Here is a 13,294-nt window from a genome sequence, read left to right as displayed (position 1 = left end):
CTGTACTCAAGTTCAGCGCTGGCCCTGCTGATGGACCAGCCACCTGGGCCAGAGATTTGGGTAGCAGCCAGGTCTCCTGCCCCTCTCCCTGTATCCTGACTAGTGGTCTTACCTGGCCTCTCTGTCTTCTTTCTGATCCTTCTCTACTTCCCATCACCCCACCTGATTCTCATCTTGTTGCTCTTAGACTTCATACCTATCCTTTCTCTGGTCTCTTTGATCCCAGCTTGCTCTTTTAGTTCAGACTCTACAGTGGCCACCATCAGAGTAGTGAAATGACCTGCCTCTCCACTGCTTAAAATCCTGCACTGGCTCCCTATTCCCTTGCTACTAAGAGCAAACATTTTTTGTCTGCTTCCTGTACATCTGCCACCGTGACAAGGAGTTTGACATGCTTCATTTCTTAATCCTCTAAGGTAGGCACTCTTGCTTCCATTTATAGGATGAAGAGGTGAGAACAGTCCACTCTTGTTCTGAAGTTTTTGACTCTTTAATGAAAGACCCAAAAGCTGGAACCTCTTAGCAGGGCTTACATTCACAGGACATTTCCTGTTTTATTTTTATTTTTCACTATACAGACAAATGAACTGAGGCCGAGAGAGGCAAAGCCACTTCCCTGCAGTCACACAGCAAGCCCCCAGGTTATTGATTTCTTTCCCTACCTCCCTCTGTCCCCACTCACCCATGAAAGTTGTCCCCTCTGGCTGTGAGACTGGCAGGAAGTGAGCCAGCTCTTGTTGGGAGGGCGTCCTGGGCCTAGTGTGACATGAAGGCAAGGCTGGGCCCCCACAGGAGGGAGCACGAGGACCTGCCAGAGCCCAGTCTACCCTCCATTCTTGCAGAGCGGGTTCAGTCCCTTGTGTCCTGTTAGGGCACCTGCTAATTGTCCACCCCACACTTTGTCCTGTTGGGCTTGCATGTTTAGGGAGGAGGTGACCACAGCTTGTTTTGGGTTCTTCCCTTTACTCCTGGGCCTGGGGTGGGGGGTGCTCTGGGCCTCTTTGGTAGACTCTGCCCCATGGGGCCTGGTCCCAAAAGAATTCCCCAGCTCTGCTGGACCTGCCAACCACTGAGATATGTCTGTGGCTCCTCACTGCTGGAACAATGGCCTCCTAACATTCATTTTTTAAAAAACTGAGGTGAGATTCACACAACATAAATTCACCATTTAATTAATTAATTAATTAGTTTTTAGAGAGCAGGGAAGGGAGGGAGAGAGGGAGAAAAACATCAATGTATGGTTGCCTCTCGTGCGACTCCAGCCAGGGACTTGACCCACAACCCAGACATGTGCGCTGACTGGGAATTGAACCAGTGACCTTTTGGTTCACAGGCTGGCACTCAATCCACTGAGCCCACCAGCCAAGGCTAAATTCACCATTTTAAAGTGAGCAATTTGGTGGCATTTATTACATTTACACTGATATGCAACCATTACCTCTATCTAGTTCCAAAACATTTCATCATCCTAGAATAAAAGTGTCCCCATTATCAGTCACTCCCCATTTTCCTTCTTCCCCCAGCCCCTGGCAACTACTGGGCGGCTTTCTGTCCCTATGGACTTGCCTGTTCTGGACATTTCATATAAATGGAATCATACACTGTGTAACCTTTTGTGTCTGGCTTCTTTCACTCAGCATAGTGTTTTCAAGATTTATCCACATTGTAGCCTGGGTCAGAGCTTCATTCCTTTTCATGGCTCAGTAATATTCCATTTCATGGATGGACCTCATTTTGTTTATCCATTCACTCTTTGGTGGGCATTTGGGTTGTTTCCACCTTTTGGTGATTGTGAATACTACTGCTATGAACATTGGTATACAAATTTCTGTCTGAGTCCCTGTTTTTAGTTCTTTTGGGGAAGTTCCTAGGAGCAGAATTGCTGGGTCATGTAGCAATGCTATGTTTAGCTTTTTGAGGAACTGCCAACTGTTTGCCACAGTGGCTGCACCATTCTATGTTCCTACCAGCAATGCACAAGAGTTTCAATTCCTACACATCCTCATCAACACTTGTTATTGTTTATCTTTGGGTGGGAAGAGGTATCTCAATGTGTGTTTTTTTTTTTTTGCATTTAAAAATGTGTTAAAATACATATAAAATAACACTTACCATCTTAACCATTTCTAAGTGTCCAGTTCAGTGGCATTAAGCATATTCACATTGTTGTACAGCTGCCACCACCAGACCTCTTTTCATCTTGTAGAACTGGAACTCTGTCCCCATTAAACACTAATTCCCTGTTATCTCTCCCCGGCCCCTGGCACCCTTCATTTCACTTTCTGTCTTTATGATTTTGCCTACTCTAAGTACCTGATATAGTGAAATCATATAGTACTTGTCCTTCGTGATTGGTTTATTTCACTCAGCATGATGTCCTCAAGGTTCATCCATGTTGTAGCAGGTGTCAGGATTTCCTCCCTTTTAAGGTTGAATAATATTCCATCATATGTATACACCATGTTTTGCTTATTCATTCATAAACACTTGGTCTGTTTCCACGTTTTAGCTATTGTAAATCATGCTGTTGTGAACATGGGTATTCAAGACCTTGCTTTCAATTCTTTTGGGATCTACCCAGAAATGAAATTGCTGGGTCATATGGTCACTCTATTTTAAATTTTTTAAAGAACCTCAATACTATTTTCCACAGTAGCTGTATCAATTTCCATTCCCACCAATAGTACACTAGCATTTCAATTTCTCCATATCCTCACCACTCGTTTTCTGTTTCCCTATCGCAGCCCTCCTGTTGGGTGTGGAGTGTTGTCTTGTGTTTTGATTTGCATGTCCATGATGATCAGTGATGTTGAGCATCATTTTATTTTCCAAATATTTTGACCTTGCATAGCTACTGGTAAATATATTTAAACAATACTTTTGCTACATGTACATTTATTTTAAAACTAAATATCACACCACTGTCATAATAATGTGATAAATTGTTATAAAATATCTCCCAAGCTGAAATGAAAAAAGGACAGTATTAGGATGAAATAAACTCTTGGTCGTTTCAAACCACCTTACCAATAACATTAATACTTGGAGGTATCCTGGGGCAAAGTTCATAATTAAGAGTCATGGACAGAAATGCTTATCACAAATCAGCTTTTGACAATTGAACAATGCTTGGTTATTTCTCATCACAAATCCTTTTTCTGTCATTGCTTTTTTCCCCTCATGATGCAGCTGACAGAGTCCATTTGAGAGGTAGAAGTGTCTCCACCAGCACTCTTTGGTTGGCATTTGTGGTCATCTTGTGTTTTTTATGTCATAGGTTTATTTTTGATGATGGGCTGAGAAAAACATGGATAATACAATCAGTAAATCTACTCATCTTGGCACATAGAAATTGCGTCATGCACATCAAAATACATTGAAAGCTAAAAAGTCAACCTAGTGAAATAGAAAATGTTAGTAAAATACACATTCTTTTTATTTTAAGAAATGATTGATTTTGAAATAATTTGAGACCCACATAGAAGTTGCAAACACACTACGGAGAGGTCCAAAGAATCCTTCACTCAGCCTCCCCCAATAAAAACAACTTACAATTACATAAAAGATATATAATTATATATTACATAATATATTTATGTAATTATATATTTTATATTTATATATAATTGTTATATATAATTATACATTTATAGTATAATTATAAAAACCAGCGCTTTGACTTTGGCATAATACTATTAATTGAAAACCTTATTTGAAGTTCACTGACTTTTACGTGTTCAACTGCTTTGAAATGCTCTATGAAATTTTGTCACTTGTATAGATTCATGCAATCATCACCACAATCAGGAAACAGAACTGTTCCATGACCCCAAAGGAACTCCCCTCCCTTCTGCTGCCCCTTTGTAGTCACCCCCTTCTTTAACCCTTGATGACCTTAATCCGGTCAGCATAACCCCCATGATTCCGTCATTTTGAGAATGCTATGTAAATCACACCCTATAGTTTACTACCTTATACTCAGCACAATACTCTTGAGAAACATCCAGGCTGTCTGTGTCAACAGTTCATTCCTTTTTACTGGTGAGTATTATTCCCTTGCATGGATGAACTACTGTTTTTTTTAAAAGACATTTTGTAGTTGAAGGAATTTGGGTTGTTCCAGGTTTTCGCTGGAAACATGTTTACATTTCTCCAGGGTAAACACCCACGAATGAGATTTCTAGTTTACATGAAGTGTAAGTTTAACTTATAAGAAACTGTCAAACTGTTTCCCGCACCGTTTTTTTATCCCCAGCATTAACATATGAGACTCCTGCTTGCACTGCACCCTTGATAGCACTTGGTATTGTCAGGGTTTTTCATTCTAATAAGTGTGTCATGCTATTGCATTACGGCTTTAGTTTGCATTTTCCTAATGGCTAATGATATCGAACATCTTTTCATTTGCTTCTTTGTCATCTGTGTATCCTTTTTGGCGAGGTGTTCCAATGTTCAAGTATTTTCTCCATTCTCTAATTACTATTACTTTAAAAGTTTTTGGAAGATAAAAATGAACGTGAATGTAAGTTTTTCAGTTTTCTTCTTACATGAAATGCTACTATATGGCATGATTCCTTTGTGTGTGTGTGTGTGTGTGTGTGTGTGTGTAAGCACTCTTCTCATTGCAGTCTGTGTGAATGGCGCCGCCCTGAGGTTAGGGCAGTGCACTACTTGCTCCACTGTTTTTCCAGCAGCCGCCTCTTGTTTCTCCTTGGAACAACTTGTCTACCCTGCCTGCCCTACTTCGACAACAGCTGATGTTGGTCCATTCTCTTGTTGTGGGATGTACTCTAACCTCAACTGCTTGTATCAGGGCTATTTACAACATGGTTTCAGTTGACCTTGCCAGTCCCCTCCACAGTTAGTTCCCATACCCTCTATCCTAAAGTCGTGCTTAAGCCTCAGGATCTTTGTATATGCAGCCCCTCTGCTAGGAGTGCTCCCATCCTTCCAGACTTATGGTTCCTTCACTCTGCTCTCCAGGCAAGGTCAAAGGCTCTTCTTTTCTTCAAGACATTTTCCCTTCTCTGCTCACCAATCCTGGGACCCTCGTTTTGGCCCATCCGCAACATTTGGGCCAGTAGTATCTGTGTCCAGCTCTTTGCTCCCACCCCAATTGGAACTTCTCAAGGGCAGAGTCTTGAAAGGAGCTTTCTCTGCTTCCCCAGTACTACTCAGCATGGGGCTGGGCACAGAGGACTGGCAGGAGGACAGGCACTGCTGTTGAAACAATAACCATGAGTTTCCCAGAGGATCATGGGAGCCAGTATTCACGTTTTTGCAATGGGATCATATGAATTTTGAATTGGGTGGAAAGACTGTACAAGAACAGATCTAGACTTCCAGCCAAGATGAAAGGCCTAGACTGACACACTCCATCTTCCTCCACAACTAAGGAATACATCTATCGCAAAACCAGAAATAACCAGAAGTTCCAGAAAATAAAGCTACATTGAAGTCCAACGTATGAAGTTATAAACAAGTGGTGCTTGTCTGGATGGGTAGGAGGGGTAAAGCCAGCGTGGAGAGGTCAAGCTGTGCTGGCGGTGGTGGCTGTGGCGATGGTGGCGGGACGGTGGTAAGAACAGACACCTGTATTTAAAAAGAGGCAAGAAACATCTATGGAGCACCCCCAGCTGCAGACCAGACCCATCAGCTTGTGATTCCAATGCTGGGGAAGGCAGACCCCTATTGTCTCGGACTGTGAAGGCCAGAGGGAGTGGGGATGGAGGAAGAAGCTCCTAGTCTCTCAGAGGAGAGTAAATGGCAAGAATCCATCTTGGAACCCCGTCCTCACACAAAATGCCACAGCGTGGTGAGAAAGGTCGCCCGGTAGTGATGAGTGCATGGGGCTCCGCCCATATAGCATAGAAGGTGTGACAGCCCCGCCCAGGAAGCAAAGGTAAACACAAAACTGTCAGGATGGCACAGATCATGATAGAGATCCCAGTCACGCAACTGACCAGACAGCAAATATCTGATCTAACGGATCAGAGCTTTGGTTATATGAATGCTTACAGACCTAACAGCAGATCTTAAATAAGACATGGAAGGAGTGAAAGCTAGTCCTGCTGAAATGAATGAAAATACACATGAAACAAGTGGTGAGGGAAAGAAAACCAGGGATCAAATCAACAAATCGGAACATAGGGAAGGAACAAACAGTCAACTGGTGCAGAAAGAGTAAACAAAAAGTGAGGAAAATGAGGAGAGGCTCAGAAACCTATGGGACAGCTATAAGCGGGCCAACATCTGAATCATAGGGTTGCCAGAAGGTGAAGAAGAAGAACTAGAAATGGAAAAATTATGTGAAAAAATAATGAAGCAGACCTTCCCTCACTTGGGGAACGAAATAGACTTACAGGTCCAGGAAGCACAGAGAGTTCCAAAAAAACTGGACCCAGGGAGAACCACACCAAGACACATTATAATTAAGATGTCAAAAATTAAGGATAAAGAGAGAATCTTAAAAGCAGCAAGAGAGAAGAAGAGAATTACGAACAAAGGGATCCCAATAAGACTCTCAGCTGATTTCTCAAAAGAAACTCTGCAGGCAAGAAGTGACTGGCAAGAAATATTCAAAGTAATGAAAAGCAAAAACCTACAACCACGATTACTCTTTCCAGCAAAGCTGTCATTCAGAATAGAAGGGCAGAGAAAGTGCTTCCAGGACAAAGTAAAACTGAAGGAATTCATCAGATCCAAACCACAGTTATATGAAATGTTAAAAGGACTTGTTTAGGAGAAAGAGGATCAAAACTATCAACATTAAAATGAAAACTGTATCACAACCAACAACAGAAGCTAGGGAATTGAAACAAAGGCAAACTACGTAGGCAATGAAAGTGTGAACAGAATTATAGGTATGGACAACATATTGGGGGGAGGTCAGCAGAGAGGAGGAAGGGAAAGGGAGGGAGATGGTACAGGAATTAAGAAGCATAGCAGAAGGAAGCAGAGTAGACAGGAAGATGTTGAGAAAAACTATATGCACAACCAATGGGTATGGACTAAGGGGGGGGGACAACTGGAGGGAGAAGTGTCACTCTGTGGAGGGGAAAAAAGGGAAAAGAATTGGGACAACCATAACAGTATAATAAATTAAGTATATATATATATTTTAAAAAGAACAGATCTACCTGCTCATGAACCTGTTCATTCACTCACTCACTCATTCATTCAATTGTTATCGAGCATCTACTGTGTGCCAAGCCCTGAACCAGGTGAAGAAAGCATCTCACCCCTCACCCAGCTCACAGTTGAGTGGAGAATACAGAAAGGAATCCATACTTGCACAAATCATAAATTTTATGATTATAATGTGATGTAGGCTATGAAGCATGTGATGCTAAGAGAGAGGGTCACAAGGGCGCAATCTGTGGTCAGAGATAGGTGTCACTGAAGAGGTGACCCTGAGATGAAACATGAAGAATGAAGAATGAATGGGAGTTTAGCTGGCCAAAATGAGAAAGGAAGTGATTCAGGCCAAAGGAACAGCATTTGTGAAGGCAGGAGGCTAGATAGGGCTTCCCTGGGCACCTGCACTCTTGGGGGTCCTGCCCTGGCTCATGGTGAACATATTAAAAAGCACCAACATTATATCTATTTCTTCTGCTGCTTAAAAAAGTAGAAAAGATGGTTGTACTTTTTCTTTTAAAATTATTTAGGTGCCATGAAAAACTCATTTACTTATTGTGCATCTCCAGGAATTCTTGCAAATGGAGAACGTCTAATCCACAGATAACTTTTCAACATAATGATATTTTGGGGAAATGAATGAAGTTGACATCATGTTAGCTTAAGAAGAAATTTCATTCGAAAGTTTTAATTTTGATTTAACAGACTTGTTTTTATATTTTCAAATACCCGACTGTGGTTTTTCATTTTTTGCTGGTCTTGAACAATTTCAGACCATCAGGAAACCTACTCGTCGTCGTCGGCAGCCGTCCGTCTCGAGAGACGATGGTGTAGCTTCTTTTTTTTTTTTTTTTTAAATATATTTTATTGATTATGCTGTTACAGTAGTTCCAATTTTTTCCCCTTTACTCCCCTCCACCCAGTATCTCCCTCCCCCAGCATCCCCCCCCAAGTCCATACCCATGGTTCGTAAAAAATAACTATCCCTCCCTCTCAGATATTAAGACCCTTTGTAATCTTGTAAAGGACAATGGGCGAAGGTCTCAAGCTCCTCTAGCTGCTTCAAGCTGGACATGGTCGTCGTCCTACCTACCCTTGGGTCCAGAAATCCCTAATAAGAGTGGGGGTGTGGAGGGGAGGGTGGCCTTCCCACATGGGGAAGGATCATGCAGACTCCAGGTCAGTTGGCTGTCTCCGGACAACGGCGTGCTTGGTTTAGCAGGCTGGCATCCTTGTTGTGTTCTGGGGGCAACAGATTTGGCAAAAAGGGTTAAAAAGCATCATTCAATCCATAACTACTAGGTGGCAAAAGGCAGGGATTAATTTTTCAATGTTCCACATTAGGAGAAAAAAAAAAAAAAAAAAAAAAAGGGCTTCTTTGGAGGAAGGTGTGCTAGGCACATCTCTCCTGTCCAAAACCCTTTTGCCCATTTTATTTAGTTTGGGCTGAGGGAAATAGTTTATGTTTCCCCCCTCTCAGACCTCTGGGCCCTTTCTGTCCAAGCCATTAGGATAGAAAAGAGAATTCAGTTTTAAAGTGAAGCCCACAGACCACCCCATTCTTCACCAACTCAGCCATTTAGTTCAGCCAAACTGTTGAGTCTCCGGAGGCAGCGCTGCAGAGAGGATTAAGTGAGGCTTATGCGTACAGACAATCACTCAGGTAATGCGGTCATAGGCTTATGCCCTTTGAAAACAGAAAACACATGTTAATTTATGTAACATAACCAACAAAAAAGTCTCTAAATCTGTAAGACTGTCTTATTGGGAAGACATACAGTTGCAAGGCACTTGACATTCTACTTGCCTGCAACTTGAATCTCTTTGGTGATATCACAGATATGGTTTAATTTTCAAGTGAAACCATTTTTTAAATGAGAAGAAACTTTTAAGACGGTTAGCTGCCCTACTTTACAGTCTGCCACTGATCATTGTGATTTTCCTTGAATACTGATTTTTCTCCCTAAGATTACTCTCCTTGTCTTTAAAGGGACTACATTAAGTCCATTTTTAATTTATCCTGTTCATTTGCATAAGCATAACAAGAGCAGCAAATGATCACTTATGATCTTTAGTTCTGTTTTGCCGGAACTTACCCAAGGAACATTTAGGGTGGCCCTCAGTCTGCTCTTCAGTGCACAGAAGCTGGGCCACATACCTGGCATTCATCCTTGCCTGTACACACCTGTCCTTTCCAAGTCTTTCTGGTTTTCCATTGTGCCTTAAGGTCCCTTCTAGCCATCTTTCAGGAAAACAACCTTCGTTCCTTCCCTGGAGAGATTGCTGTGGACCGCACAACCAACCATGGCAGCAGGCCTTTTATTTCGCGGGCTTTTATTACCTTTGAAAGTCATTCCCAGTTCCTTAGGGCTTTTTGGTAACAACTTGAGCCCAAGCATGTCTCCTTTAGGCTTGACATTCCAGTCAAAGGCTTGTTCAGAAAAAGGAACCTCTATTAACAACTGGTCTTATTAGGTCTATGCAAAGAAACTTAAGTCATTACTTACTTGTTTAGAATGCCAAACTCTGGAGAGATCAAATAGGGAGAAAAATATACAACGTGAAGGAAAATCTTTGTTCTAATATTCACTGAACTGGCATTTCCATTCTTCATATTTTCATTTTCCCCCACTAAAAAAAATTTTTTTGTTTGTTTTTCCATTACAGTTGTCTCTCTTTTTTTTTTTTTTTTCCCCTCTTGCTTCCCTGTATCCTGCCCCTCCCTTCCCCCACATTCAGTCCCCACTCAGTTGCCCATGTCTGTGGGTCATTTATACATGTTCTTTGATTTTACACTTCCCCTTCTTACCCCCTTTTCTCCCTCCCCCCTCCCCCCTTGTTACTGTTAGTCTACTCCTTGTTTACATACCTCTGGTTCAATTTTGCTCATTTGTTTGTGTTGTTCATTAGTTTCCTGTAATAGGTGACAGCATAACGTATTTTTCTTTCGTTGCCTGGCTTATTTCGCTAAGCATAATTCTCTCTAGTTCCATCCATGTTGTTGCAAATGGTAGAAGTTCCTTCTTTCTTTCTGCTACATAGAACTCCATTGTGTAAATGTACCACAGTTTTTTGATCCACTCATCTACGGATGGGCATTTAGGTTGTTTCCAGCACTTGGCTATTGTAAATAGTGCTGCTATGAACATTGGAGTGCATAGGTTCTTTTGAATTGGTGTTTCAGGATTTTTCGGATATAATCCCAGTAATGGAATTGCTGGTTCAAAAGGCAGTTCCATTTTTAGTTTTTTGAGGAAATTCCAAACTGTTTTCCATAGTGGCTGCACCAGTCTGCATTCCCACCAGCAATGCACCAGGGTTCCCGTTTCTCCGCATCCTCTCCAGCACAAGTTGTTTGTTGATTTGTTGATTATGGCCATTCTGACTGGTGTGAGGTGGTATCTCATTGTGGTTTTTATTTGCATCTCTCTGATGGCTAGTGATGTTGAGCATATTTTCATATGTCTATGGGCCCTCTGTATGTCTTCTTTGGAGAAGTGTTTGTTCAGGTCCTTTGCCCATTTTTTAATTGGGTTGTCTGTCTTCTTGGTGTTGAGTCGTATGAGTTCTTTATATATTTTGGAGATCAATCCCTTGTCTGAGATGTCATTGGCGAATATATTTTCCCATATGGTTGGTTTCCTTTTCATCTTGCTGATGTTTTCTTTAGCTGAGCAGAAACTTTTTAGTTTGATGTAGTCCCATTTGTTTATTCTTTCCTTTATTTCCCTTGCCTTAGGAGATATATCAGTGAAAATGTTGCTACGTGGGATATCTGAAATTTTCCTGCCAATTTTTTCCTCTAGGACTTTTATGGTATCACGGCTTACATTTAAGTCTTTGATCCATTTTGAGTTTATTCTGGTGTATGGTGTAAGTTGGTGGTCTAGTTTCATTTTTTTGCATGTCCCTGTCCAGTTCTCCCAACACCATTTGTTGAAGAGGCTCTTTTCACTCCATTTGATGTTCTTTCCCCCTTTGTCAAATATTAGTTGACCATATGAACCTGGGTTTATTTCTGGGCTCTCTATTCTGTTCCATTGATCTATATGTCTGTTTTTATGCCAGTACCAGACTGTTTTGATTACCGTGGCCTTGTAGTATAGTTTGATATCAGGTATTGTGATTCCTCCTACTGTGTTCTTCTTCCTCAAAATTGCTGTGGCTATTCGGGCTCTTTTTTGGTTCCATATAAATTTTTGAAGTATTTGTTCTAGGTCTGTGAAATATGTTGCTGGTATTTTAATAGGGATTGCATTGAATCTATAAATTGCTTTGGGTAGTATGGACATTTTAATGATGTTGATTCTTCCCATCCATGAGCATGGTATATGCTTCCATTTATTTGTATCTTCTTTAATTTCTTTCTTCAATGTTATGTAGTTTTCTGAGTACAGGTCTTTTACCTCCTTGGTTAAGTTTATTCCTAGGTATTTTATTTTTCTTGTTGCTATGGTAAATTGAATTTTTCTTTCAGTTTCTATCTCTGAGTTTTTATTGTTGGTGTATAAAAATGCCTTTGATTTCTTAATATTGACTTTGTATCCTGCTATTTTGCCGAATTCACTTATTAGGTCGAGTAGTTTTTTTGTGGAGTCTATAGGGTTTTCTATGTACACTATCATGTCATCTGCAAATAATGACAGTTTTACTTCCTCTTTTCCAATTTGGATGCCTTTTATTTCTCTTTCTTGTCTGATTGCGGTGGCTAGAACTTCCAAGACTATGTTGAATAGGAGTGGGGAGAGCGGACATCCTTGTCTTGTTCCTGATCTCAGGGGGAATGCTCTCAGTTTTTGCCCATTGAGTATGATGTTGGCTTCAGGTTTCTCATATATGGCCTTTATTATGTTGAGGTATGCTCCCTCTATTCCCATTTTGCTGAGAGTTTTTATCATAAATGGGTGTTGTACTTTATCAAATGCTTTTTCTGCATCTATTGATATTATCATGTGGTTTTTGTCTTTCATTTTGTTTATGTGGTGTATTACGTTTATTGATTTACGAATGTTAAACCATCCTTGCATCCCTGGGATGAATCCTACTTGATCGTGGTGTATGATCTTTCTAATGTGTTGCTGGATCCGGTTTGCCAATATTTTGTTGAGGATTTTAGCATCTATGTTCATCAGCGATATTGGCCTGTAGTTTTCTTTCTTTGTTGTGTCTTGACCTGGTTTTGGAATTAGGGTTATACTGGCTTCATAGAATGAGTTTGGCAGTCTTCCCTCTTCTTGTATCTTTTGGAATAGTCTGAGAAGGATAGGAGTTCTTTCCTAAATGTTTTGTAGAATTCACTTGTGAAGCCATCCGGTCCAGGGCTTTTGTGTGCTGGGAGTTTTTTGATTACTGCTTCAATTTCACTAGCTGTTATTGGTCTATTCAGACTTTCTGCTTCTTCTTGATTCAGTTTGGGAAGACTATAGGTTTCCAGGAATCTGTCCATTTCCTCTAGGTTGTCAAATTTCTTGCCATACAGTTGTTCATAATAATTTCTTATAATCCTTTGTATTTCTGTGGTATCAGTTGTGATTTCTCCTCTTTCATTTCTGATTTTATTTATTTGGGTCCTCTCTCTTTTTTTCTTGATGAGCCTGCTTAAAGGCTTGTCAATTTTGTTTATTTTTTCAAAGAACCAGCTCCTACTTTTGTTGATCTTTTGAATTGTTAGTTTAGACTCTATGTCATTTAATTCTGCTCTGATCTTGATGATTTCCTTCCTTCTACTTGATCTGGGCTTTGCTTGTTGTTCTTCCTCTAGATCTTGTAGCTGTAGGGTTAAATTTTTTATTAGATATTCCTCTAGCTTTTTTAGGTAGGCCTGTATTGCTATGAACTTTCCTCTTAGGACTGCTTTCGCTGTATCCCATAGGTTTTGGGTTGTTGTGTGTTCATTATCATTAGTTTCCAGAAACTTTTTGATTTCTTCCTTGATGTCATTGTTAACCCATTCATTATTTAATAGCATGTTATTCATTCTCCATGAGTTTGAATGTTTTTGAGTTTTTTCCTTGAGGTTGATTTCCAATTTTAAGCCATTGTGATCTGAGAAGATGCTTGATATAATTTCAATTTTCTTGAATTTGTTAAGGCTTGTTTTGTGTCCTACCATGTGGTCTATCTTTGAAAATGTTCCATGTGCACTTGAGAAGTATGT

Source organism: Furipterus horrens, unplaced genomic scaffold (genome assembly GCF_987537825.1).
Source record: "Furipterus horrens unplaced genomic scaffold, mFurHor1.1.pri manual_scaffold_10, whole genome shotgun sequence".
NCBI classification, from domain to species: domain Eukaryota; kingdom Metazoa; phylum Chordata; class Mammalia; order Chiroptera; family Furipteridae; genus Furipterus; species Furipterus horrens.
The sequence above is the reverse complement of the archived record's forward strand: the minus strand, read 5'-3'. Positions refer to the sequence as shown.